Source organism: Xiphophorus couchianus, chromosome 5 (assembly GCF_001444195.1).
Source record: "Xiphophorus couchianus chromosome 5, X_couchianus-1.0, whole genome shotgun sequence".
In the NCBI taxonomy this organism is placed as follows: Eukaryota; Metazoa; Chordata; class Actinopteri; order Cyprinodontiformes; family Poeciliidae; genus Xiphophorus; species Xiphophorus couchianus.
Genome location: NC_040232.1, coordinates 20,890,076 through 20,916,152, shown reverse-complemented (window position 1 = coordinate 20,916,152; position 26,077 = coordinate 20,890,076). Strand labels below are relative to the sequence as shown.

Below are 26,077 nucleotides of genomic sequence, written 5' to 3'. Positions count from 1 at the left end.
TATTAATAATAACTGGAACATTGATTAATATATTTGATTTATATGAATATCATTCTTGTTGACTAATGATGACATTTGACAAAATGTAATGTTTATTGCTTGTTTCATAATTGGCTACTGGATTATGTTTTATGGTGAAGTATAAATGAATTAGTAAAAACATCACTAAAAGGAACTTGTAGTATTTATGAATTTGCTTCTTGTAACATTTATATGATATTTTGCTTTGCTATTTTTCTCAGTCATGTAACTGTGGAACTGCCTTGGTGTTGAAATATGCCAGACAAATAAACTTGAATTAAACTGTTTTTAACCTATTATCTTCCTGGAAACTATTTCTGAGTAATTGGTTCCACGTGGATTTGTCAGAGGCAGATACATTTTTTGAGAGGAGTTTCCCTTAATACATGTAAAAATTTTTATTTAAATATGGATAAGCCAAACTCTTCACAGTGTACATAAAACAAAAAAATAAATAAAAGAAACACCTATTTTAATCAGTTGACCTTGGGTTTACCTTCTCCTTCTTTATTATTTACTTCCTCTGTGGAAAAAAAGACATTTATTGATCATTTGATCAATTATGTTCTATAAATCCATGAATGCTTGTTTTTTTTCTGCAAATAGTTAAAATCTGTCTATATAATTTCAATAATATGCAGATAGAAACATTAAGACTCAAAGTAGGAAATAATTCCAATGATGCTGTTTACAGTAGTTAGATGCATTATTAATCATTTATTATTGTCCACAATGCACATTATTGTCTGATTAGTGATACATTAAGGTTTGTTAACAGCATTGTTGTTTGTGCCCATTTAAAATCCAGAGTGGTTCAGGATCCCTTTAGCAGAATGAGTCAGATTTTGCCTGGTGTGTCTTGCTGCGGCCTCTCTCTTTTGGGCTGACTGTTAGGGTCTGTGTTGCCAGAATTTGTGACATAACAAGCAAGCCAATTTAGGAAAACAAGCAACTGGTTCCCTATGAAATAAATTTGGTGCTGTGTATAATGTGCAGAACTGACAGTTTTGAAGCCAAAGGCATCCTGTGTTGCAGAATGCTGTAAAGAATTCAAAAGGCAGCAAGTGATTAAGGTGATGAAAACATTTCTGTGAAATTGACTAAAATTTAACATGAATAAGCTTGATTTGAATATAACCTGCTATGGCCTTATTTGCGTCAAGATGATCGGGATCAGAAAATGCTGATTACATGCATCTTTCTGTGATTGGGGTCCTAATCAGGTTAATATGGAAAAATTCCTATCCACCTGTGGGTGTCTTAATTCAAAGACACCCACAGGTGTCTTTGAATTAATTTGCTTGAGCAAGCATCTGAAGATGTGAATAATTCGATCTGAGTGTAATTGAAGTGATGCTTCAGTGGAATAAAATGATCCAGGTAAATCCAACCTTTTGGGGAGATGGTTTCACATGAGCAGTCTCACTGATATGCTTCAATTTGGTTATTGACCTCAAACTGGTGGGAAGAATCACATCTTGATGTAACAAGTACCTTCATCCTAACAGGCATGAAACAGCAGCAGATTGTATTTTTAATTCTAGTTCATTGCATCATGGGCTGATTTTTCAAGATGAAGATTTAGAATAAAAATTAATTGTTCAATTTAATATATTTAATTTTACTTTTCTGAGGGTTCACATTGAAAATAATACCATTGCTAGGACTGTGTAAGGTCACATTATTCATTCATCACTTATTTGGTCAGACAGTGGTATTTGCTAAAAATGCAATCGGCCATGATTAAATAATCAGAAAGCCTTGTCGTGGAAAAAAACTAGTTCCAAGCACTGTTCAGGTGAAATCACTCAATCAGGTTTATTCATATATTGTGCACAATACAGAGAGCTTGTAGGACAATCAGTAACGAAGGAGGTCTGCATGAAAAGCTCTCCCAGGCAGAGCCAACACATGAGTTTTGTACAAAGGGATAAGGGATCCAAAACATGGGAAACAGACTGGTTCCCATGCAGCTGGGAAAAAACAATGTCCAACCTTGTGCATGTAACCCAAACAGCTTTAACTTGGTGGGAATATACAGAACTTAGAGTAAACATATAGCAATACAACTAGCAGGTGTGACCTAATTGTAATTTTTTCACATCATTACCCCGCTTTTGATTATAAGTAAATATGTATTTATTTTTTTTTCATATTCCTTTATTTAATCAGGTAAACTCCGTTGAGATCTAGATCTCATTTTCAAGAGGGACCTGAGCAAAAAATTTGCAATACATAGCAACCTGGTTACAAGATAAAAACAATTAATACATATGCACAAGTATAAAACAATAAAAACAATTTAAAAACAATGACACTGTTTCATAGAATCTTGTTGCCTATCTTTAAGAACTGCTCGAAATAAGTCCAGTGAAATCATTTTCTACATCTTAAGTTCAGACTGCAACTGATTCCACGCTGTGGGGGCCAACACACTGAATGCCTGCTTCCCTTTTTCAGTTCGAAAGCGTGAGATATGCAGAAGAATAATGTTATTGGAGCGAAGAGAATGAAAACTGACAGTTCTATGTAGGAGAGTGGATAAATATGCTGGGGTTAGACCGAGTAAAGATTTATACATCAGGATCATTAAATGATTGTTTCTCCGTACACTTAAAGGAGGCCATTCAGCTTTTGCGTACAAATCACAATGATGTGTCAGACGTCTACTACCGGTTAAAGCGCAATGATACACAGTATTTAATGATTGAAGACATTTGGTCGAAGCATTCATATATAAAACATCTCCATAATCCAAAAGTGGCAGGAATGTTGCTGCTACCAATTTTCTTCTAGCTTTGAGTGTAAAACAAGATCCATTTCGATAATAAAACCCAATTTTCATTTTCAATGTCCGTAGTAGATTTGCTATGTGATTTTTAAAAGAGAGTTCATTATCTAGAATAAAACCAAGATATTTATAATTACTGACAAACTCGATTTGTGCTCCTACAGCAGTGGTAAGCAATAGGGAAGTTTCTGGTATTTTTCTAGCATGTGAGAAAATCATTGCTTTTGTCTTGTCCACATTCAAAACCAACTTCAGAGTTTGTAAACTTGTTTGAACTGCATTAAAAGCAGACTGCAAATACTGTATTGCCTGCGATAGTGATGCAGAATAGCAGTATATTATTAAATCGTCAGTATAAAAATTGTAAAAAGCATTTGACAGATTGTCACACAAGTTATTTATATAAATAGAGAATAAAAGCGGACCCAGAACTGAGCCTTGAGGTACCCCATTTAAAATAGTGAGAGTAGAAGAAGTGACACCAGAGAATTAAACTCTCTGGGTTCTGTTTGACAAATAATCAGCTACCCACATGGTAGCTTGATGTGAGAGCCCAATCCTGTGTAGAATTTCAATTAAAAGCTTGTGATTTACTTTGTCAAATGCCTTTGATAAATCAATAAACAAAGCAACACAATGTTTTTTGTTATCAAGAGCCTGGATAAGATCATTACAAACCTTTAACGTGGCAGTAACAGTGCTATGTTTTTTTCTAAAACCAGACTGTACATTTTGTAAAACACAATTAGAATCTAAAAAATATTTAATATTAATCATCATTTCCCTCCGAGGTTAAGATACAACATAACACTACCCTATTTTAATATTTGTTCTTTAATTGATTCTCTTCAGTTGTGAAAACACTGGAATTGGATGAGCCTATATGTGTTTTATTTAGAAATTGAAAATTCCATATTTGGAGTTGTGGGGAAAAAACTAACAGAAAGACTGAATGTAGAAGTCAGAATTTTCAGTTGAATGTTTATCAATATTTGCAGTGTCATAATCCAGTATTCAATGCGTTTGATTTGTATCTCACTAAATCTTACTGCTGTATCTAAATGGAGTTAATATGTTAGTAGCTAAACAAAAATAAGGGTGGATTCACACCAGGCCTGTTTAGTCCACTTTAATCAAACTCTGATTTGTTTGACCAGAAAGTCCAGATTGTTTGGTGGGAATGTGCAATCAAACTCTGATACGGGGAAAAAAGCTGGTCCACTTAAAAACCTAGGTCTCCATTTGGTTGAAGTCATCTACAGTGTGGTTTGAATACATATGAATGCCAAGCGGACTGGACACTGCTCCAATAGCAGGAAGCAGATAATAGCGCAATGCATTCTGGGTTAATAGAACCAAAACAAATGCGAGAGTCTAATGCTAGAGGGAGAAATGGCTTGTGGTTTTTTACCAAAAACAAATTCTACAACCTCTAAAATCTGATTCTACTCCATTTCTATCTACATTTTGTGAAGAACATTAGCTAAAAATTTCATGTTGCAATTTTAGCCCTGATTCAAACTGAGTCTACCAGACCATGAGGTGTGAAAACTCCCTCAGTTTATTAGCAAATACCTATGATTTTCCAACTTGAAGCTGGAACACAGTTAGGTTGAGATTCATTTGAGTTCTTAGCTCCAGTAACAGCTTCAGCTGCATCCTAAAGAACCACCGACACATTCCTGTTTACATGATGTCTGTTTCAGTTCCACTGGAAACGCTTCTGATGAAGGAAAGACCAGCTTACTTAAAGAGCTAATCTTCACCACTATTGGAAGTCATTTAATTATATTTACCAGGCAAATAATAAATAGCAAATGTCTTCAATCTACCACTACACCCCACGAATGTCATGGTGAGAGGTTACCAGGACTCGAAGGCAAGCAACAACTACGGACACCAAACGCAGTTTAACAGATTTATTGAATAGTTGAGTGCAAAGGGGAGAGAATGGAGAGGCGTTGATCTGCAGCAGCAGGGAGGAACCGGGCCAGTGGAGGAACTGAGAAAAGGTGAGCAGTTAAACAGGGAAGGGAGTGAAGGGAATGATGGTGTAACCTGGTGATGGCTTACTGTCTGAGGGTTAGGATGAGCAGCGGTGGGTACATGGGTTTCCCAGCAGTTGGTGCAGTGTGGGATTTCCAGGTGGAGGAGTTCCAGCACGAGACTGAGGGTTTACAAGCAGCAGCTGGCTGGTGGTAATGGGGGTATCCAGGAGCAAGGCCTAGCGGAACAGCGAGGATCAGGTAATTCAGGTAGTCTGAGCACCAGGGAGTGATCAATAGTGATGGGACATCTGAAGCCAGGCTTCGAGGCTTGTACAGAGTAATAAGGGGGCGTGTCCGATGAAGCCTCGCTTAGAGGCTTGTGTCGTTTTGCTGAAAACCACGTGACCGGCAACAAACGAAGCCTCATGGGTCACGTGACTGCTTCATTTTGCGTGTCGGCTTTCAAAATAAAAGTGTGATGAGCTGCTGCTTCATGGCATGGGTTATTGTATGTGATCGCATCAGAGGAGTATTTGTCTTCAGCAGTGGCCGAAATAAAAGGAACCTTTTATAGTTCATGTATATTAAAGCAACAACTTTTGCTGGCGGCATTTTGATGATGGCACTCATCAAAATGTAATGTTTGTTATTGGTTTTCTCAATTGTTGATTATGGTATATTTTGTGACTTTATATTTGTGTGTTTTTATTATGTAAAAAAAAGCACTTTGAAACTGCATTGTTGCTGAAATGTGCTACACAAATAAACTTGGAGCCAGCAAGAAGACAAAAATCTGATATCTGGGAAGACTTCGAGATGATCTCTCACAAGATTCTTAAATAAAAATAATCAAACCCTTCACCTCCAAAATTTGCACCTTCTTGAAAATTCCACTATTTCTTCGTTCTGCAAAGATTTATCAGTCTTGCACAGCAGAAACAGACTTAAAGCTGTTGGAAGAGTACAATTCTGGCCTGATAAGTAAAAATATAAGGGATCAGATCAGAGAGCCAATAGGAATCCTAGAAAAAGAGAATTTTTGAAGAATTTTAGTTTTTCAGGAGGGAAATCAAAACTCAAAGAATACTGTCTGCCCCAACAAGCACTGCACTCCGAATACATTAAAACAAATGTCTATTGTCAAATCAATCAGTGACAAAAGAAAACAGCCACTGACAGTCAACATACCAGGATTGGCTACAAATCATTTGAATAACTAAAAAAGATTAGTTAAATAGGATTTACTTGACTCTCCTGTTACTAAACATAAGTTTGACAAAAACATTGTGACAATATTGCATTTACTAATGTTTTTTAAATATGTCTATCTGAGTGACAAGGCTGTCACAGTTTGAACAGCAGATGTCACTAGTGAGAAATAAATGAAGCATCGAGTTATGAACCTTTGGGCAAAGCAATGGGCCGGGAAGCGTCATTGCTTCATGAGGCTTCATTAGGCCATCACTAGTGATCACAACTGGTTCTCCGAGGAGGGAATAGATGAGAGAGGAATCAGAACAAGTTAAACACAGTAACAACAGCACAGAGAGCCAGAGTGTACCACTGTTGAACCAAAATCATCTGGCGTCTGCCTCAGGGAAGCTGCTCCTATTTAAGATCTTCGCTGATTGGTCTTGATGAGCACCAGCTGGATCCCTTCAGCCTGCCACCCTGTAAATGTAGAGAAACCACTCCCCTGCAGAACCTAACAAAGAACTACTTATACAACAATTTGAGAAGCGTGGCTATATGAGTCTCATGAACAGGATCTGCAGGTTTTAACATAACTTTTTTCCCCAGAGAGTAGACAAGACTGTAGTGTTAAATCAAACTCATCTTACCCAGATTAATCCCACACTGAATACCTGGCTGCCTCGCCAGCAGTGTTGTGAGAGGCTCCTTTTTAATGGTCCACCAGAATGAAACCCTTGCCACCTCCTCATCCTCATCTTTCTCTCGTTGTTTCTCTAACTGTGTCTGTAAGTCTGAGTCACAATGCAGTCACCATCCCACACTGTGTGGGGAGACAAGGGCCTGTGATGTATGAGAGAGGTGCAAAGCGTGGGAAGAATAAACTGCATTGCTCAGGGACCTATGTGTGTGTGTGCGTGTGCACCATTGGATCTTACAGGTTAGTGATCCCTGGACGCCTCTCAATATGTTTCATATACTAGCACAGGCTGTATGCCTTTTTAATGGAGCAGTTTATTATGCCCCCAAAGTAAGTTGGAGAAACATGGATAACAATGATGCATCAGATTCATGGTGAACGAAGAAGTCGCAGAGAGACCCAGAGAACGGCGGCCGGGGGCTTGTAGTGAAATTCATATAGAAAATAGATCTGGAGTTTCTGGGAGTTCCCCTAGGGACAGTTCAGCCTGGCGCACCGGGGCTTTCCTAGGAAGACGACTGGTAAACAATATCCATCTGAAGCTGGAGTAGTTCTATGTAGCTTGACTTCAGTGCTTTGACTGAAGTGGAAAATCCAAAGATAAGTTCACAGCAGGGCCACCCAGATTAATTGTGTTTATTTTTTTTTTTTAAAGCAGACCAGCACAATGGAGTTGAGCTAGGAAACTTGTCATAGTGATCTGGGACCACAGGCTTCATCAACAGCCATCTGGGCTAAAGATGGAGACGGCTGTTATAAACCTTGTTCCTGTGAGCTGTCAGTCAGGCTGCAAAAAAAGTAAGAAAAGCATGTGATTCTTGCAGTGAAAGACCTCTCAAGCCTTTTCTTATCGCTCTCTCTAAAGTACGACATCCATCTTCAGAATTGAAATGTCTTCTTGGCTGACCTGCACCTGAAACGGAAGAGCTGCCCTTGATGGGCCACGTTTTCATAGACAATGGGTTTCAGCATGGAATGCTCAGTGAAGGTGCTTACTGATAGTAAGTGGTGAAGAGAAAAGAGAAAAATTGTACATAGAAACTATGAAGAAAAGCAGCAGCCTAACTTTCATAGTGTCCTGAAAAACTGAGACAGACTGATAACATGCTACTTAAACCATGCTGCCATTTGACATGCTGGCCTTAAGTCTAAGAAGCATTCTGAGTCGCATTTCTATCAAAACCGCATCAGTCTGAGCTGAACAACATGGAACACTTTTATTTTTAGTGCCTCTTTGTTATCAGAAAGGCTGTAAGAACATTTGGACGTCTTCTTCAGTCTTTATTGTAGCTTATGTCATTTGAGAGATTTTTTACTGAGTTTGTTTTTTGTTCAAATACTGTCAGTTTTGCTTTGTGTTCATTCTGTGTTGTTATGGAGATTTTTGCTGGAAATGATGATTAAATAATCTTGCTAACTAGAAACTTTTTTTATGCAGTAGAGTCATGTGCAGGTTTTCAAAAGCAAAATGATTTTTGGATGTTGTTGGATGCCAAATTGTCACTAGTTAATGAAGCTCAGAAGCTCTGAAAAAAGCAGAGAAGCTGGAGGTGAAAGAATAAATAATTTATGTCCATCATAAGATGTTACAGCAATAACCCCCCCTCCAAAAAAGTCACATAGCTTCATGCTATGTGACTTTAGATGTCACATCTAAGGAAGAGGAAGAATAATATCTTTCTCTTCCTTAGTAGAGGAAGATGTTGGATGCTTGGAGCAGCTGTAAGCTTAAACTGACTGTGTTGTAAATACAGTTAATAATTATCTAACCACATTATACATCATGTGACTTTCAGCCACGGATGTGTCATTAAATATGTAAAACAGAAGCTGATTTATTGGGAAAAGTAGCATAATCCTTCCTAAAATACATCCCTCTCCTCTTCCTCCCGTTGGCCCACCACAAAGGGGGTTAGGGAGGGTGTAGTGCATTGCACAAGACATTAAGATTCACATTCATATTCATTCATATTGACATTCAGATCATGTGGTTGTGAGGGGGCTGAAGGGAGCTACTTGAGGAACTGATGGCACTCCACAAAAGATGCCACCCTGGGCGGTTGCCCATGTTGCCCATATCATGCTAATACAGTAGAACCAGCTAAATTCTACACCCTTCATCTGAATCATGCACATTAAAGAAAATCAAGGGACGTATCAAGAGCGATAGAAAGCGCTTAATGTTTCCCAAATGCTTCAGTTCCTCATTTTTACATCAACATGCATGCCAGACAATGCGTTGTTATATTGAAGTTATATTGCTGGGTTTCAGATGACGTAGCACTGACGTCACCCAATGCAGATGGAGGGCCGGAAGTAAATGCAGCCCATTTATTTCTATTGATCCAGCATCAAAATGTCTAAAGTCTGTGTCATGTATGGTTGTTCCAACCGTTAGAGAGAATAGAGGGAAAGATAAACGTTATTTTCATGTTTTGAAGGTAGTTGGTCACAAGAGAGTTCATTTTAAAAACTTACCGAAAAAAGAGGAGAAAAGTGGATCAACAATCTACAGCTAATAACAGGAGGTGCAGAAACTAACAACGCCAGAGTTTGCAGCGCCCATTTTCTAACAGATAACAATCACATGGTTTAAATTGTACTTCCAGATGTTTTATTGGACAGTTACTTAGAAAGACAAGCATTCATATGTAAGGTAAGATATATTATTTTTACGCCCTAGCTTGGTTGTCCTCAGAGTGCTAATGTTGTTAGCAGCTAGCTCAGTGCCGAGTCACGGACAGAAAATATGTTTATTCAGTGGGATTTTCATGCTAAAAAAAAAAGCTAAATAAATTAAATATAGCCCACCCAGCCTTACAGTCACAGTGAGGTGTGAATAGTTGACCTACATTGGACCTGATTCCACGTCCTACAACGACTCAACATTAACATACAACTCCAGCATGAATTTGGGTTTACAGAAGCTAAATAAATTATTTACCAAGAGATCCAAGCTCATAGAAGTAACTTAGCATCGTTATCATAGGCTAATTACTTAAAATAGCACAATTCACTACTCATCCGACAGAAACAAGTCGACAGCCATTTAATGCTTCTTTTGATCCTAAATGCTTGACCCAACTTGAAGCTAAATGATTGTATTCTCCAGGGTTTTGAAAACTTTCTTCTAGCTCGGCGTATGAGGTCTGCAGCTCCATATAGTTAGTTATGTGGATCGCCTGAAGATTATAAGAGAAGTCATTTTTACCAAGATAATACGGATCATATCCTAAATATATCTGTTTCTACCTATTTAGGGCATTAGCGTACTTGTGATCAATTTTGCTTTGTTTCGAACTGGAGAAATCCACTTCCGGCCCTCCATTTGAATTTTGCACATCATCCAGGTCACATGTCTGAAACCCAGCAATTATCTGGGTTTTCTGAGCTATTTCATATTGTGGCTGGATGAGAATTAAATTGTTGCATCTTTAAAACTTATCTGTAGCTCTTTTGAGCGTCGCTGTAGATTCTGTCATTCTGGATTTGGATATATTTGATGTGTTATGTGCAGCAATTTCAACTCTTTTGTAAGACCATGTTATGACAAAAAATAAAGCTTAAAAAATTATCAACTATCAACCACAATTTTTTGAAAAAGGTTTGAAAACACTTAATATTATCTCTTCAATGTTAATTCAACAAACGTTATTTCTGAACTGATCTACTGCTGGAGCCTTTTGTAAAGGCATACTTAACACAAAGCTTCTTTTTTCTTCTAAATATTTTCGAATCATTTCCGTTCCCCAGCAGTGTCCCTTAGGGATTAAAGTGAGCGGCACATTTTCTTAAGACAAGTGTCCTATCGTGTCTAAACAGACACTGATCCGACTGATGGCCGTATTTGAAATGACAAAACCTGTCACTTCTACAGAACGAGCAGCCAACACTAAAATATCTGAGCAGGACTTGTACACATTGAGCCTTAGCTTTGAAGGAATTTTTTCGAAATTGACAGCAATATTTATGCCATGGCTTCCTCTGCAAATGACATCCACATTGAGGGAGAACCAAACCAGTGGAGTTGATGAGAAATAGCCAAACAATAAGCTGAAATGTTTGACCAGGCAGTCTACATGGTGTTGCACTGTTTTTTTTGTGATGGTTGCAGCCTAAAATTACAGATTTCCCAGCAACTTTTTCAAAAAGTTGAGATCAAAGTTACACATTTTTTTCAGCTTTATTTTTTTCCGTAACTTGGTCTTACAAAAAAGTTGAATTTGCTGCATGTAACCTTTCCAAAAAACAAAGGAGTAAGATTTTAGTTACATCCCAGCTCAGCAAGGGAAGTAACAATGAACCAGATGGAATGGGTTTTAAAAAACAGATGGTGTACTATTAAGATTTTTTTTAAGTGAAAGGGAAAGAGGGGGGAATCTAAAGGAAGGACGCCAGGATAGGTATAAATTATATTTATAAAATACAGGACCAAAACCAGACTCACAAACAGGTTAGATAGGGGGGAAAAATATTCCAGGAGAGTTCAACCAGAACTTATTCTAACAAACGTATTAACAATCAGAGCCTGCATCCAGAAACCACCTAGGTTCTCAAAAAAGAAAAAGCAAGCAGGACCTAAACTATGCACTAAAACAAAGAAACCTGGCAGGAACAATTAGTGTAAGCAAACATGTCAAGCCAAAGGTTTCACAAGACACTCCAAAACAAAGAAACAAACTGTTCAGATCAAATCACAGCATTGAAAGCTCAGTATAAATTTAAATAGATGGGTCTCTTCTGTGATTGGAGGAGCAGGAGATGAATATTCCAGTCAGGATACATGGGTGGTGCAATGGAAAGTGTCAGTGGAGGCCTACTAATCCTAATTAGTGCTAATTTATAGCTTTATCTTATGTAATAATGCTATTCCCTCATCAAAAACATAGCTGGAATGTTGACTTAATTCTTTCATGCATATTTGAGAAATCCTTTATCTCCCATGGCAACCATTCAGCTGTCCAAAACACCTGGGTGGTCCTAGCCCCGCCTTCAAAGTCCTCCTCAGAGCTGCAGTTTTCAAGCTTCCAAGATTCTGCCTCACAGAGCAAGCCCAGCCCACAGCTCCTTCAGACTAGCCAGCAGCAATTAGCAAAATCTGGTGGAACTGTCTACAGAGGCCCTATTTTAAGGTGCTGAATCAGTGCATGTGTGTGTAACCCTAACCCTATTTTAATAACTGAATATAACATAGTTAATTGATTTTGCTTTAAAATTTCACTATGTAAATGGAAAACACATTATGATGGTCCCTTAAAATTAACATTTAAAATACTATTTAAAGTGCAAATTATATTTTAAAGTTCTGTCTTGAGCGAGTGCCGTGGTGCTGTAGGCGATAGCGTGACCCATGTTTGTGTCATGATGGGTGATAGCCGGGTTACCCACATGCAAGAACACACCAAGAGAAGCGATATGAAACAACAATAATATTTATTTTGGTGAAAGGAAGAGGGGTCAGGGTAAATAGTTCTGGAACCTGGGACTGGAGGAAACTGGTCGTCAGACTGTATATGAGAAAAAGCGGAGTGAGACACGGGATGGGTCAAATGGAATAATTCTGAGAATCTTTCGTAGGACGCTTACTTGAATGCGGAGGTAGTATTGTCAATGGTGGCGGCTGGAGAAGTGAGTTACCGTCGGAGAGCGAGCAGGTAAGCCTTGCAGCTGGAGAGCAGAGTGAGCTGACTTCCGAGCGGGGCTTCGACAGTTAGCTCCCGGAACATGAAACGCTGGCAGGCTCAGCCAGTGGCGAGGCACAGAGGATTCACGGGGAGGGACCAGGGAGATAAGTGCACGGAGGAAGGCAACCGATTGGTAATACCAATGGCGTCGTGAGGAACACAAGGAAATCCAGGGGGGAGCGCTTGTCCACATCCAGGAGTCACAGGGCGATCACAAGGAAATCTGACGGGGAGAACACAAGGAGCGATCAGAACACAGGGAGCGATCATAGAAGGCTTCTTCCTAAGAAAAACGTCTACCAGTGAAGGCAAATACTCAGGCACTGGAGTGTCAGCTAGGCTGTTCTTATGAAGCACCTCCGCAGCTCTCGAAAATTAGACACAGGTGCGTCTACAGGTTGGCCGCCACACTTCTCCAGGGGCTCCGCTCACTGGTGACATCTGATGGCTGTAAAAGGAAACGCAGCTTCCCAGAAAAAACCCAGGACAGAAGAGGAAAAGAAAACAAAATAAAACAGGACAAAGAACCCCAACCTAACAGTTTGGAGGCCTTGAGTCTTTGTCGCGGCTGTCGCGGGTTCGACTCCCGGACCCGACGATATTTTCCGCATGTCTTCCCCCCTCTCCTCTCAGCCTACTTTCATATAAGGGACACTAGAGCACATAAAAGACCCCGTTGAGGGGTAAAAAAAAAGTTCTGTCTTGAGATAGCATTTTTATTAAAAATTAAATCATGTAATGAGTAGTTGTCAAAGTGCAAAAGAAGAATGTTGGTCATTCATGTTGGTCATTCAGGTTAACTTGAACTGTATGCACAGTAGAGGGAAATCCAAGAATGTTCTGTTTATTTCTAATCAGCTGTGTGACAAATGTTTAGATTCCATCTGATGCTGTGCAGCAGTGGAGAAATATTGTTAGCTCTTTGAAAAGTAGACTGGATGATGGTGCAGCTGACTTGGAGCAAAAAGGTTAGCTTGAGGAAAATATGGAAAGCAAAGTGCCCATAAAGTTGTACTTTTTGCAACACCCAGTGGATTGAAAGCTGCTAAATGGTGTTCAATAAACATAACAAATGCCCAGAGAATAGCATAACAGATGGTCGGCGAATACTCAACATTTAATTTATGTCGGTTTCTAATTTGGAACACACATTTGGTTCTGTGTGCTTTTTATTTTACTTCATGTTAACGTGAAATAAACTGAAACACACCGGAGGATGGTTGTTTGTTTTTATTAATTTTGTGCTATTTTCTTAAGTGAGATGTCTTTAAGTTTTTGGCCTTAATCAAATTCATCTTCAAAATGATAACTTCAATTTAAATTCACTACTGCTGACCTTTTTGTACCTTTACATCTATAGAAAACAATAAATCTGTAATAGTTCAAATGCAACTGTTATGTTTGCTATTCAGGAAGATTATAAATTAATATTATTTCCTCTACAGATTATTATAGAGAGAGGTACATTTCTACCCGTAGAGCAGAATATCAGTTTGATCAGTTCAGCTGGATATTTTTCAATGAAAAAAAAAAAACTTTCAGATAAAAAAATCTTTGTTCCCTTTTAAATGAGGAAACTCACGTGTGAGCGTTTTCATCTGTGTATGAGTTTAACTTTTTGTGCCATTCAAGTGAAGCTTATCCTTCCCCCCTACCCCTCTTTCCTCCTCATCTTATCTGTTGTCACATTTTCCCCTCTTTCTGTTCCTGTCTCCCTTCATCTTGCTCCCCCCTGCAGCTCCCCCTCCCCCATTTCCTCCTTTCACCGCCTGTTATCTCTGCTGTGCAGTTGACTGCCTCTGTCCTCTGGGTGTCAGCATTTGCCTTATCCTTCATTCAGCCACACAGCTTTGTGTGAACCAGTCACCCCATTGCTGCCTGCTCTTCATGTTTTCATCATTATTCTCCCTCTACGTCCTCATGTCTCTGTCTTTCTAAACATTTCCCCCAGTGGCTGCCTGTTTCTACAGGGCCGTAAACATCATATTTTAGCCATTCTTTGCTCCCCTAACAGCTCCACAAACATACACATTCCTCAGTCATAAATCTGCAGTCATGCTATCCACTAAAACCCTGTGTATGTGTGTGTGCCGGCGTGGGGGGGGGGGGGGGGGGGGGGGGGGGGGAGAGTGTGTGTGTGCACTAAGTGCTAGCTATTGATCAAAAGTACAGAAACTGGAGCTGTAAGAAGAGATGCCCATGCAGTCATCCTTTCGCTCCAAATAGAAGATGAAGGTGACTTTCAGGAAGTTCGTCGACACACTCACATGCACCCAGTGAACCATGCAACCACACATGCTCACGTGCACACCCCCACAGACATTGCAAAGAAAGTGTGTGTTTTGACAAAAACAGATAATCAAAATAAAGTAGGGACTGTGGAACATGAAGGATGGAGGATGAGTTTAAGCCTTGAAGAGGAGAGATGCTCCTGTGACAAGGTGCTCAAACAAAAGCCCCCTCTAAATTGAGAATATAATGAAATGTCTTTGCAGACCTGGGAAGACAAAACTCCATTACTCCCCTCACATTTTCTACCCTCTCCAAGACTGTATTTATGAGGCAGGAAAAATAAAAAAGTTACCGTCATTGTCATTTCAAAAAATCTTCTCTTTAAACAGACCTGAAAAGTTTGGTTTTTTTTAGCCGTGCTAAAACCTTCATTTGAAGGAAGGAGTGATGTTCTCTGTTCCAAACATCTGTCAAATGTTTTTATTATTTTATTCACAATAAGACCAGAATTCAGATTGAGGAGAGGAGCTGAAGGTCATTCTGGAGTATCAGGCTGACATTAAACCTCCTAAAACAGACATCAACATGAATGCCTCCTTTCTTCCATGAGTTCTATAGAAAAATTACATATTATTTATTTAAGAATAAAAATTGGTCTTTGAAACTGGTAATAATGCATTCAGCTATAAATATATCTAAGGGTTGGCCAAATATGCAGCTGATTATACTTTGAAACTTTATCTAGGTTCTGTAGAATCCATAAAAATCATGTAGCAGAAAATTAAATAACCTATAGAAGATGTAAAGGATGTTAAGGCAACTTGTCTCAAGCAATAATTCTAAAGTTGGTCATTTTTTTCAATATTTATATCTTTATTCAGCTTCCAGGGATGCATTGTACAGCTTTGGTCAAAAAGAACCCTCAAGAAAATGGAAGTAGAAAAGAAACTCAGTAAAATGAGAACAATCAGTATAGAAATATAAGAATGAATAACAAAACATTAGCATGCACCTTGTTGCAGTGAGATTTTAAATAAGTCACTCTCAATATTCCTGTAAGATCTCTCCTCCTACTTTCTAAATTTTCTTCTTTTTTAACTTTGAAAAACGTTTCCCCTCATACAAATTCCTGTGTTAGCATTCACACACCATTATAAAAGGTAACCAGTGAGGATTAGATTGGGATGAATACACACAAAGGCAGCTCTGTCTTTGTGTGTGTCATTGCATTCTTTCTGCCAAAAGAACGCACTGAGGCCACTGGCATACACCTTGGTATTTATAATAATGCATTTTTTTTTTTTCTGATCAGCTATTTTTCATTTACAGTAAAAAGTAAGTCTTGAGACTTTTGATCTAGAAATTTGGAAGCTAGAAACCTTTTCCTTGTTTTTGGTCTTTCCTTGGTTCTGGTGTACACAGACAAACCCAAAACCATCTTTACGACTGTAGACCATGCCAGCTGCTGGACAATTTAAGTAATATCACTTTACAACAGAGGCTCCCAACCTTTTCCTCAAGTAAGAAAGTAAACTTTGTTTATATAGCACCGTTCACAGGTCAGAAACCACAAAGCGCTTTACGAAATATAAGACATGAAGACACAATAGATAAAACAGAAGGAGAAATAAAACATCATGGATGTGAAAAAGGTGTGATTAAAGTAAAAAATGTGTAATGTTTTTTTTGTAATGTAATTTTCCTCACCTAGAAGATATTTCATTTTGTCAAATCCTTTTACTTTTTATTTCAAACCTCTGTCTATTGAACACTTATCTTCATGTCGTAATACTTTCAACCATATTGTACTCTCTTCTTATCTTCTCTCCTATTACTAATGAAATCTTGGAGCCCATAGCCAGGATCTACAATAGGGACTTCAAAATGCATAACATACTTCCTGGCTGGACTCATCATTGTATAGTTTTTTTCTTCTTCACATGCTTTAACTTTTGAAAATCATGTTTTGTGCAGTGGTATTAAATTCGATTTTCCGGTTTTTCATGGTGTAAATTATGTAGCTCTTTCTGCTTTGATACCTAAACCTAATCTAGGAAACATTCGCTCAAGTAGGTCTGTTACCAATGGACACTTACCACGCTTCATGTTGGTAAGTGGTGCCAACATGAAGTTTTTAAACAGACTTTAAAAACTGTTCTGGTCAGAAAGAATTTTTCTGTCTATGCTAAAACATGAAATGACATTCCACAACATACTGTATAAAGTCATTCCTAACATTAGCAGTTTTAAAGAAAACTCATGCGCATCATTTGCTGGACACCTATTTGAGCTGCATCCATCTTCAGTCCATTGTGTGATTTGCAAAGACATATGCAGCAAAATGACCACAAATGTATACAAATGTACCCAATTCACCACACTTCCCTGTAGTTCTTAAAGGTCTAAGTCAGGGGTCTGCAACCTGCGGCTCCGGAGTCACATGTGGCTCTGTGTCTATGTCTTCAACGACATGTCCCAGAGAAAAATGTATCCAAATGATTTTGTTTTTTTAAGAATGACCAATTTCCTAGAAGAAATGTATCAATACAAGATAACATTTGTGGCTCTAAATGAGTTTATTATCCAGACTGAGTTCAAGAATGGCTCTCTGTGTTGAAAAGATTGCACACCACTGAACTAAGTGATGGCAGTATTTTCATTGGCTGGGACAGATTTTGTCTACATACTTTATTAGCATGCCTACAAGAGACATGGCTTTGTTAGGCACAGTAACCATTTCAACTTGTTTGTGTTCCAGATACAGTAATAAATACAGATTAATTCAAAAGTACATGACAAATAGTAATCTGCTAACTATAACACTTCATAGTTTGAAATAATACATTCATGATTTTTCTAAAAGAAACATTTTTCAATCATGCATTTTTTTGACGGTGCTCTATATACATCAGTCATATTACACTCATGGTTCTGGCATGTTGGGATGACAAACAGCTGCAGAAGAGATTTATCTGTGGGTGTGCGTGGGTGTGTGTGTGTGTGTGTGTAGGTCTGACTCTTTGCACTGAATCGAGTGCTCTTCACAGTGCCCTCTCTCATCCCAGTCTCGCCCCTGAAGGAAATTGATTTGCGAGTAATTAAAACTGTGTGCGACTGGATGTGGGCCAACTTCATGTTCTATTCATGCAGATTAATACATATTTGTCGTTGCCTGTGGGGGCTTAAAGGCATCTGTCTGTGCCATTAAACATTTATGAGCATGGAGGACACAGGCGGGGAGAGAGTCATTTGGCAGCACTTTGCTCCATCCTCCTCATATCAGCACACATCTTAATGGCGAGCGTTAAATCAGAATAGACAAAACAGGGAATTTGACAATGACAATAGCATTCATCACACCATGGTTCTAGAGGAAAAAATCTCCCCTCAGACACTCTTTCACTGCAAGATACCATCAGTCTGTGATGCTTATTTCATTCTGTTGCAGGTGAGTTTTCAAAGTATTTACTCACACACAGCCTTATCCTCTCAATCTGCTTTGATGATTACTTTAATGTCTTTGCAACAAGAGATTCTTTATGTGTTCTTTGATAGTTTTTGGACTCTAGGATATCATAGATGGTAGCTGTACCTCCTGTATTTTCTCAACCTGGCCTCAGTTGGTGTGTGTAATGTTGGGTAATGGAACATTACCCCTACGTATGTACTTCTGTGGAATATAGAGGGGCATTATATAACCAATTTGCACATGTTATGTGTTCTCACATCTAAGGCTGTGTGTGCAATGAAGAGAGTCCATTATCAAGCGATTACCTTGATAATTAGCATTATCACAGAGGCTTCTGTCATAGTGGAATACCCACGTTAACCACTCTGAAGCTAGCGTGGGTATTCCTCAGAAAAACTTTTTTTAAAATGGATGCTTTTAAATAAAGTCCCTTTATGGCAAATACATTTGCCTTTTTTCCTGATTGAGCAACATTTTTTAAAATTAGAGGAAATATGTATACTGACAAAAGAGCTGCACATCCAGAAGTCCCAATCTGACAACTCAGGAAATAATTGCTCCCACTCTTTCAGGAAAAGAGACTGTATTCTAACAGTTGAGTGATTTACATTTCTCAGCCTTCTTCATTGATAGGTTTATTTAATTCCTATCTAGCAAGGATTCAGACCAGTCGTGATTGTCTTTTCTGCAGAATAGGAGGGAAGATCCGAGACGCGACGAATCGCTGTAAAACACTGTCTGGGATCAACTCTGCCAGTTCTTTCTCTGCATTTGGCTTTATTAGAAAATACAAGGAAGGAGGTTGGGCCTTCTCACATAGTCACACAAAGAATTTGGCCAATGACCTTTTTCTACAGGGTGTCCTAGAACCTTCTGTGGGCATGCCCTTAAAAGGGCATGGCTGACCACAACTAATCAGTTACAGATGGAAGCTGATACCACAGGAATGTGCAAAATCTCTAGCCTTCAGGCAAACATCCTACAAATGGTTAATAGTATTTCATAGAAGAAAAGAAGTCAAGTAACATCAAATAATAATATGAAAACATAACCTTTCAAATAAACTCACAAGTAAATGAACTTAGATAATTATTCTAACATTCCCTCCTGTTTTTCATATTATTACTTATGAAGTCTAACACAGACATCAGAAATACATTTCTTGCTGGTACATTTCAATGTATGGTCACAACGTTAGACATCAGAGTTTTCCTCAGAGATGGAGGCAACAAGTCGATATTGATACATAACATTTCCAACAGTTTTGGCTATCATTGATTTTAAACATGGAATTATGCAGGCAGTAAAAATACAAAACAAGAAAAGAATAAGAAGAGGCATCATTAATTTCAACAGCAGATGCCACCATAGTCCAGATATGAGCCAAAAAAACTCCTCCATGTGAGGGAACTGCATCCTGTGACATGGCCTGTTGCAGGTTTTTCAAAACAGACATTGTCATCAAAATGAGTTTCATTAGCATCGGAAATATAAGTACAACATTCTCTAGTGTCATCTTCATCAGTGTCAGCATAATCAAACAATGGCTTAACTTAAAAAAAGATTTTGCTTTGTTATTTTCCATCAGGGGAATTACTTTAGTCTTTTATCAAAGAACGCTGACTTTGAATGAGACCACATCCACAGGACACCAGAAAAACAGCTGCAAAACTGCAATGACAAAACAGAGATCAGATTTTCCAAAAGCATCATTCATTTGTGTTTCCAACACAAATATCTTCAATTCACTGTGTGTCCGAGTGAATTCTCCAACGCTTGTTCCCACTGTGGCTGCCATCGTCGGAATAAATGTGAAACCGCTTCTCCAAGCAGTCACACTGTTCTTCAGAGATAACAGCTTTTGTTGTAGAGTCCAGAGTCAGGCTTGGAGCTCAGAACTCCAGGCCAGTCCGTGTGTAGAAAGCCATGAGCAACTCATCATGCAAAGCACATCTCCTAGTTGTCCAGTTCTGCTCATTAAACGGTGGATGTGATCCATTCAATCTACGCTTCAATTAGTTTATACCATACCTCAGACCGATGGAAAACACCAAAACCTTGTAATCATTTGCTTCAAAAGACATGTTTCCAAAGTAATGTTTTGCCAGAATGTTAAACAAATGCAGATCTTTTCTTAAACCAATCTTGTAAAAATAGGATTAAACAAAACAATAACAAAAGCTTAAAATGTGCTGCAGTTTTACAGTTTACATTTATCATCAAAACAATGAATATCAGTGTGAATTAAACAGCCCAGTTTAAATTACTTTTATAGAACAAACTAGATCTTACTGGTTGTTTGTTTAAAACATTCTACATGCTTTCCTTAAACAAAAATTCAAAAGAGTTAGACCTGGATCAAGTTTAGAAAAATCATTATAATCCCACATCTCAGACCCACCTGAGGACTTTTCCTGATTAGTGATAAATTAATCAATAACAGATTCTTCAAAACATTTCTTAAAACATTCTTGATCCATTAAATTAATGCTCTGAAAATGGCTAACACAATAATATTTTTAATTTCTATAATTATTTTCCCAAGTTAATTAACCAAAATATGCTTCATTATCACTATAAATTTGTTATCTATTGATTTCAAAATACTTTAGCCAATTGTCAGAACATCTTTTAATGGAGAACAACTCAAATCCATTCAAAATAAGCATATATTTCACCAGACAATATCTTTCCTTTCACTTTTATGTGTAACACAGATCAGACATGTTCTTCAAAAATTTGTTTAAGTAATATAAGTTTCAGTAATCTAATTAAGTAATATAAAAGATAAACCCATAACATATTCTCCCCCTTGATGATACATTACCTGTTAATGTATCACAATTCCTACTACTTTAAATAAAGATGTTGATGAAACAGGTTTATTATTTTACCTGAGAAATTCTACCCATATTCAATGCTGCTCTTTTTCCTAAAAGGTAAACTTTCAAAACAAACAGAACAATTTATTTCAGCATGATTTAAACCTTCAAGATGACTCTATTTTCCCAAAAACACTTCACATTACAGTTTTAAAGCTCATTATTTCATTTTACTCTCATGATTTTCAAATAATTCATTGTAGAAACTTCTCAAAAATTCTCAGCAGTGTTTGACAAAACGTGTTTACCAATTAAGACTATGTGAAAGTTATGCATAAACCAGCCAGAGAGACGTTGAAGAAAATTCAAAATATAGTCTTAATTAAGAAAATCCAAAAATGATACATTTTGACAAATACTGGTCAGAATATTACCAAATCAACAAATGAAAGAAATTAAACTAAAGACCAAAGTTCCCTGTCCCCTGGTGAACGGGTCCAGAGGAAACTGGTAACTCCAAAGAAAGAAATTAATTTGTTATACTTAACAAAACAGACAGAGAACTGACTCAAATAGCTAAATAAAAAGTCAGACTAATGAAAACAAATTTAAAGACAAAAATCTAAACCACTCACTACTCAATATATAAAGTAATATGAAAGGAAAACAGAAAATCATTACCAAGAGTATCTGTGTGTGACAGACTCAGTGTTTTGATGCTAAAAACTTATATTTAACATTTTCCACATTATTTAATTGCTCACTATGTATTTGCTTGTTTAAACTATCTACTTTAAAGAGAAAATGTTTCACTAAAACTAGGAAACCAAACTGCATCAAAATCCTGCCTTATGTGATGATAATCACTCTCTACAACTTCCTATAATCTACAATGCCAAACAAAACCCCAAGATTTAAACAGCCAATCTCTATGTTCCTTAGGAAAAAAGTTTAATTGAAACCTTTGTATTTTTTTTAGATGTCACAATTTATGTTTTACAGTCACTACACTAGTCTGAGCAATCTCTATTGTCAGATCACAAAACAAATCTTTAACCCCACCATAAAAACCTTCCTTCACCTCTTGGAGGGACTGATTTTATGGCAGGAAAGAGAGCCGATAAGGATTTCAGGAGGAACTCCTAATTCTTACTGCTTTATTAGGCTTTGGCACTTGAATCATCAGATATGTTTTAGTTTCTTCTAATTTTAAAATTTGAACTTAAAAACCTTTTGTCGTTCCACTACTAAAATTGTAACTTATATTCTGATATTTTGTCAGGAGGTACTTTAAATGATGGGAGAGAAAATGATTTGCATTACAGCTTCCTGTTTTGTTCTATTTATTTATTTTTCTTTATTTTCTTGCAGCCCTCTCTTCTTTCTGTAGGCACTGTTTAATCATCTCTTATTACAGTTTAATATTGATTCTCTACAATAGTTCCATATGATTTTTTTTCATTAACCAATAAGTTATTTCAAACTTAATGTTATCCTTCAACAACAAATCTTGTCAATTTTAGCAAACTTTTCTATATTTAATCAATTTCTATTTAACAAGAGAGTTACTTCTAATTTATTCTGTCTTAATTATCAATAAGTCCTGTAGATTTAATGATATTTATCTATCTTAAAGTTTTGGTCAGTTTTAAAAGGACTGATTGTGAAAATACGTAGAATCAGCTGCATGCTGCAGTTTGTTGTTATCTGATCAATTCCTCTTACAGTTAGAGCCTGTTTCTCTAAAGATCTTTTCTGTTTTTTCTTTATCCTCAACTCATTAAAAAGGTCCTATTTTACTCATTGTATTTTATTCTATTTTTCTGCTACCTTCTCAGCCTAGAAGGAATAATTAACATTTTTATCTAATATTTTAGTTCTCAATTCTATATGCATTTTTTTTATTTATTTCTCTACCTAATCATTTATGTATTTATCTATTAATTTGCCAATACATCATTTCTACAATCCTCTGTGACCTAATTTTCTTGGCTTATTCTTTCTTTCTTTATTTATTTATTTAACCTTAGAACCCATAATTTATTTTCAATTTGTTCAGATGTTTTATTTTTATCAAGATTCTATCTTTCTATAACCTTCCAATCTTTACACTGCAGGTCACACTTACTGCTGTTATTGCCTAATTTTAATAATTTAGTCCAGTTTAACACATAGGGTGTTCTAAAAACTGGAAATTTTGCACCACGAATTAAACTAAAAAACTCTGTATTTATATGACATAAAATACCAAGTGGTATTTTATGTCCAATCACACACTTTCACACCAACATGAATTGCAACACAATACAAAACACAAAGCACATTACAAAAACACAAAACATCTGGCCAGGTTTGTAGTCAGTCAAAGTTTCAGTCACCAATTTTCAGTCTGTCCTCATTATTTTATCAAATTTTACTGAAGCTTCAGGAATTTTCCAATGTTTTATTAACATTTTTCATGTTTTAATTTAATTAATTTTAAACTCGTCTTCAGGAACCTGTTTTAAAAACCCGTGCACATTTAAAAAGAGACATCTCAAACTTATGTTAGAATCTAACAACAACCAATAACTTCCCGTTTTCTGGTACCAGTTTTTTACTTAACCCTTATTTTAAAACCAAAACACCACGTTTTTTCTTTACTTTCAACATGCCATCTGCACCGTACTTCTTTTTCCATTTAGTCAGGTACATTAAGTTTCCTGGCTCCATCTGACACATTAACTTCTCATCCCCTTTAAGACTTTTCTCCTTCCCGTGTGAAAAACCCATATTTTACAGTGTTTTCGTCCCGTTCTTTATGACACCTAGGGTGGACGCTATAGAACGGGGAATTGGGAAGTGGGGTGGTGGTTAAATTCTTGTCGTGGTAATCCTCACTTCAACTCAACTCAATAAATGATTTGAGTGGAGAATTCTTGCTACTCATCCCCAACAAGTCCACCACTTGCTTTCCCACTGTTATTTTAAGGTATCACATTTATTGCCTTTCCCTACGTGTGTTTTTTATACTTTCCCTTTTTTTTTTTTTTTTTTTTTTCACTTGACGTCAAACGGGGGACTTGAAAACCGCCCGTACAATCCCATTTACTTACTTGGTTGAATCCTGCTCTGTCTCGGTTTTGAGTCCCGTCAATCCACCGTTGGCAGAAGGAGGTTGACCTAAAACACTGGCCCAGCGAGGAAATTGCCCCCCGGGATTTCAGGTTAAAGAACCTGACTGCCGGCAGTTTTCAGCGCGTCTTACTCCTTCCGTCAGCGGCGGGTATATCGGGAATCCCGGACGAGCCCCCAAATGATAGGTTTATTTAATTCCTATCTAGCAAGGATTCAGACCAGTCGTGATTGTCTTTTCTGCAGAATAGGAGGGAAGATCCGAGACGCGACGAATCGCTGTAAAACACTGTCTGGGATCAACTCTGCCAGTTCTTTCTCTGCATTTGGCTTTATTAGAAAATACAAGGAAGGAGGTTGGGCCTTCTCACATAGTCACACAAAGAATTTGACCAATGACCTTTTTCTACAGGGTGTCCTAGAACCTTCTGTGGGCATGCCCTTAAAAGGGCATGGCTGACCACAACTAATCAGTTACAGATGGAAGCTGATACCACAGGAATGTGCAAAATCTCTAGCCTTCAGGCAAACATCCTACAAATGGTTAATAGTATTTCATAGAAGAAAAGAAGTCAAGTAACATCAAATAATAATATGAAAACATAACCTTTCAAATAAACTCACAAGTAAATGAACTTAGATAATTATTCTAACATTCCCTCCTGTTTTTCATATTATTACTTATGAAGTCTAACACAGACATCAGAAATACATTTCTTGCTGGTACATTTCAATGTATGGTCACAACGTTAGACATCAGAGTTTTCCTCAGAGATGGAGGCAACAAGTCGATATTGATACATAACATTTCCAACAGTTTTGGCTATCATTGATTTTAAACATGGAATTATGCAGGCAGTAAAAATACAAAACAAGAAAAGAATAAGAAGAGGCATCATTAATTTCAACAGCAGATGCCACCATAGTCCAGATATGAGCCAAAAAAACTCCTCCATGTGAGGGAACTGCATCCTGTGACATGGCCTGTTGCAGGTTTTTCAAAACAGACATTGTCATCAAAATGAGTTTCATTAGCATCGGAAATATAAGTACAACATTCTCTAGTGTCATCTTCATCAGTGTCAGCATAATCAAACAATGGCTTAACTTAAAAAAAGATTTTGCTTTGTTATTTTCCATCAGGGGAATTACTTTAGTCTTTTATCAAAGAACGCTGACTTTGAATGAGACCACATCCACAGGACACCAGAAAAACAGCTGCAAAACTGCAATGACAAAACAGAGATCAGATTTTCCAAAAGCATCATTCATTTGTGTTTCCAACACAAATATCTTCAATTCACTGTGTGTCCGAGTGAATTCTCCAACGCTTGTTCCCACTGTGGCTGCCATCGTCGGAATAAATGTGAAACCGCTTCTCCAAGCAGTCACACTGTTCTTCAGAGATAACAGCTTTTGTTGTAGAGTCCAGAGTCAGGCTTGGAGCTCAGAACTCCAGGCCAGTCCGTGTGTAGAAAGCCATGAGCAACTCATCATGCAAAGCACATCTCCTAGTTGTCCAGTTCTGCTCATTAAACGGTGGATGTGATCCATTCAATCTACGCTTCAATTAGTTTATACCATACCTCAGACCGATGGAAAACACCAAAACCTTGTAATCATTTGCTTCAAAAGACATGTTTCCAAAGTAATGTTTTGCCAGAATGTTAAACAAATGCAGATCTTTTCTTAAACCAATCTTGTAAAAATAGGATTAAACAAAACAATAACAAAAGCTTAAAATGTGCTGCAGTTTTACAGTTTACATTTATCATCAAAACAATGAATATCAGTGTGAATTAAACAGCCCAGTTTAAATTACTTTTATAGAACAAACTAGATCTTACTGGTTGTTTGTTTAAAACATTCTACATGCTTTCCTTAAACAAAAATTCAAAAGAGTTAGACCTGGATCAAGTTTAGAAAAATCATTATAATCCCACATCTCAGACCCACCTGAGGACTTTTCCTGATTAGTGATAAATTAATCAATAACAGATTCTTCAAAACATTTCTTAAAACATTCTTGATCCATTAAATTAATGCTCTGAAAATGGCTAACACA

At 37.4% G+C, this 26,077-nt stretch overlaps 1 protein-coding gene and 1 long non-coding RNA gene across 8 annotated transcripts in view; one reads left to right on the top strand and one right to left on the bottom strand.

Annotated features, from left to right (window-relative positions):
• adgrb1a (adhesion G protein-coupled receptor B1a) overlaps positions 1 to 26,077 on the top strand; it is a 176,973-nt gene that overhangs the window by 60,457 nt on the left and 90,439 nt on the right. The window lies entirely within an intron of this gene.
• On the bottom strand, positions 239 to 24,091 carry LOC114144138 (uncharacterized). The gene is made up of 4 exons (XR_003595415.1): positions 22,816 to 24,091; positions 5,695 to 5,706; positions 3,245 to 3,249; positions 239 to 250 (listed from the first exon to the last, which is right to left on the bottom strand). It is a non-coding gene; the product is annotated as an uncharacterized LOC114144138 (long non-coding RNA).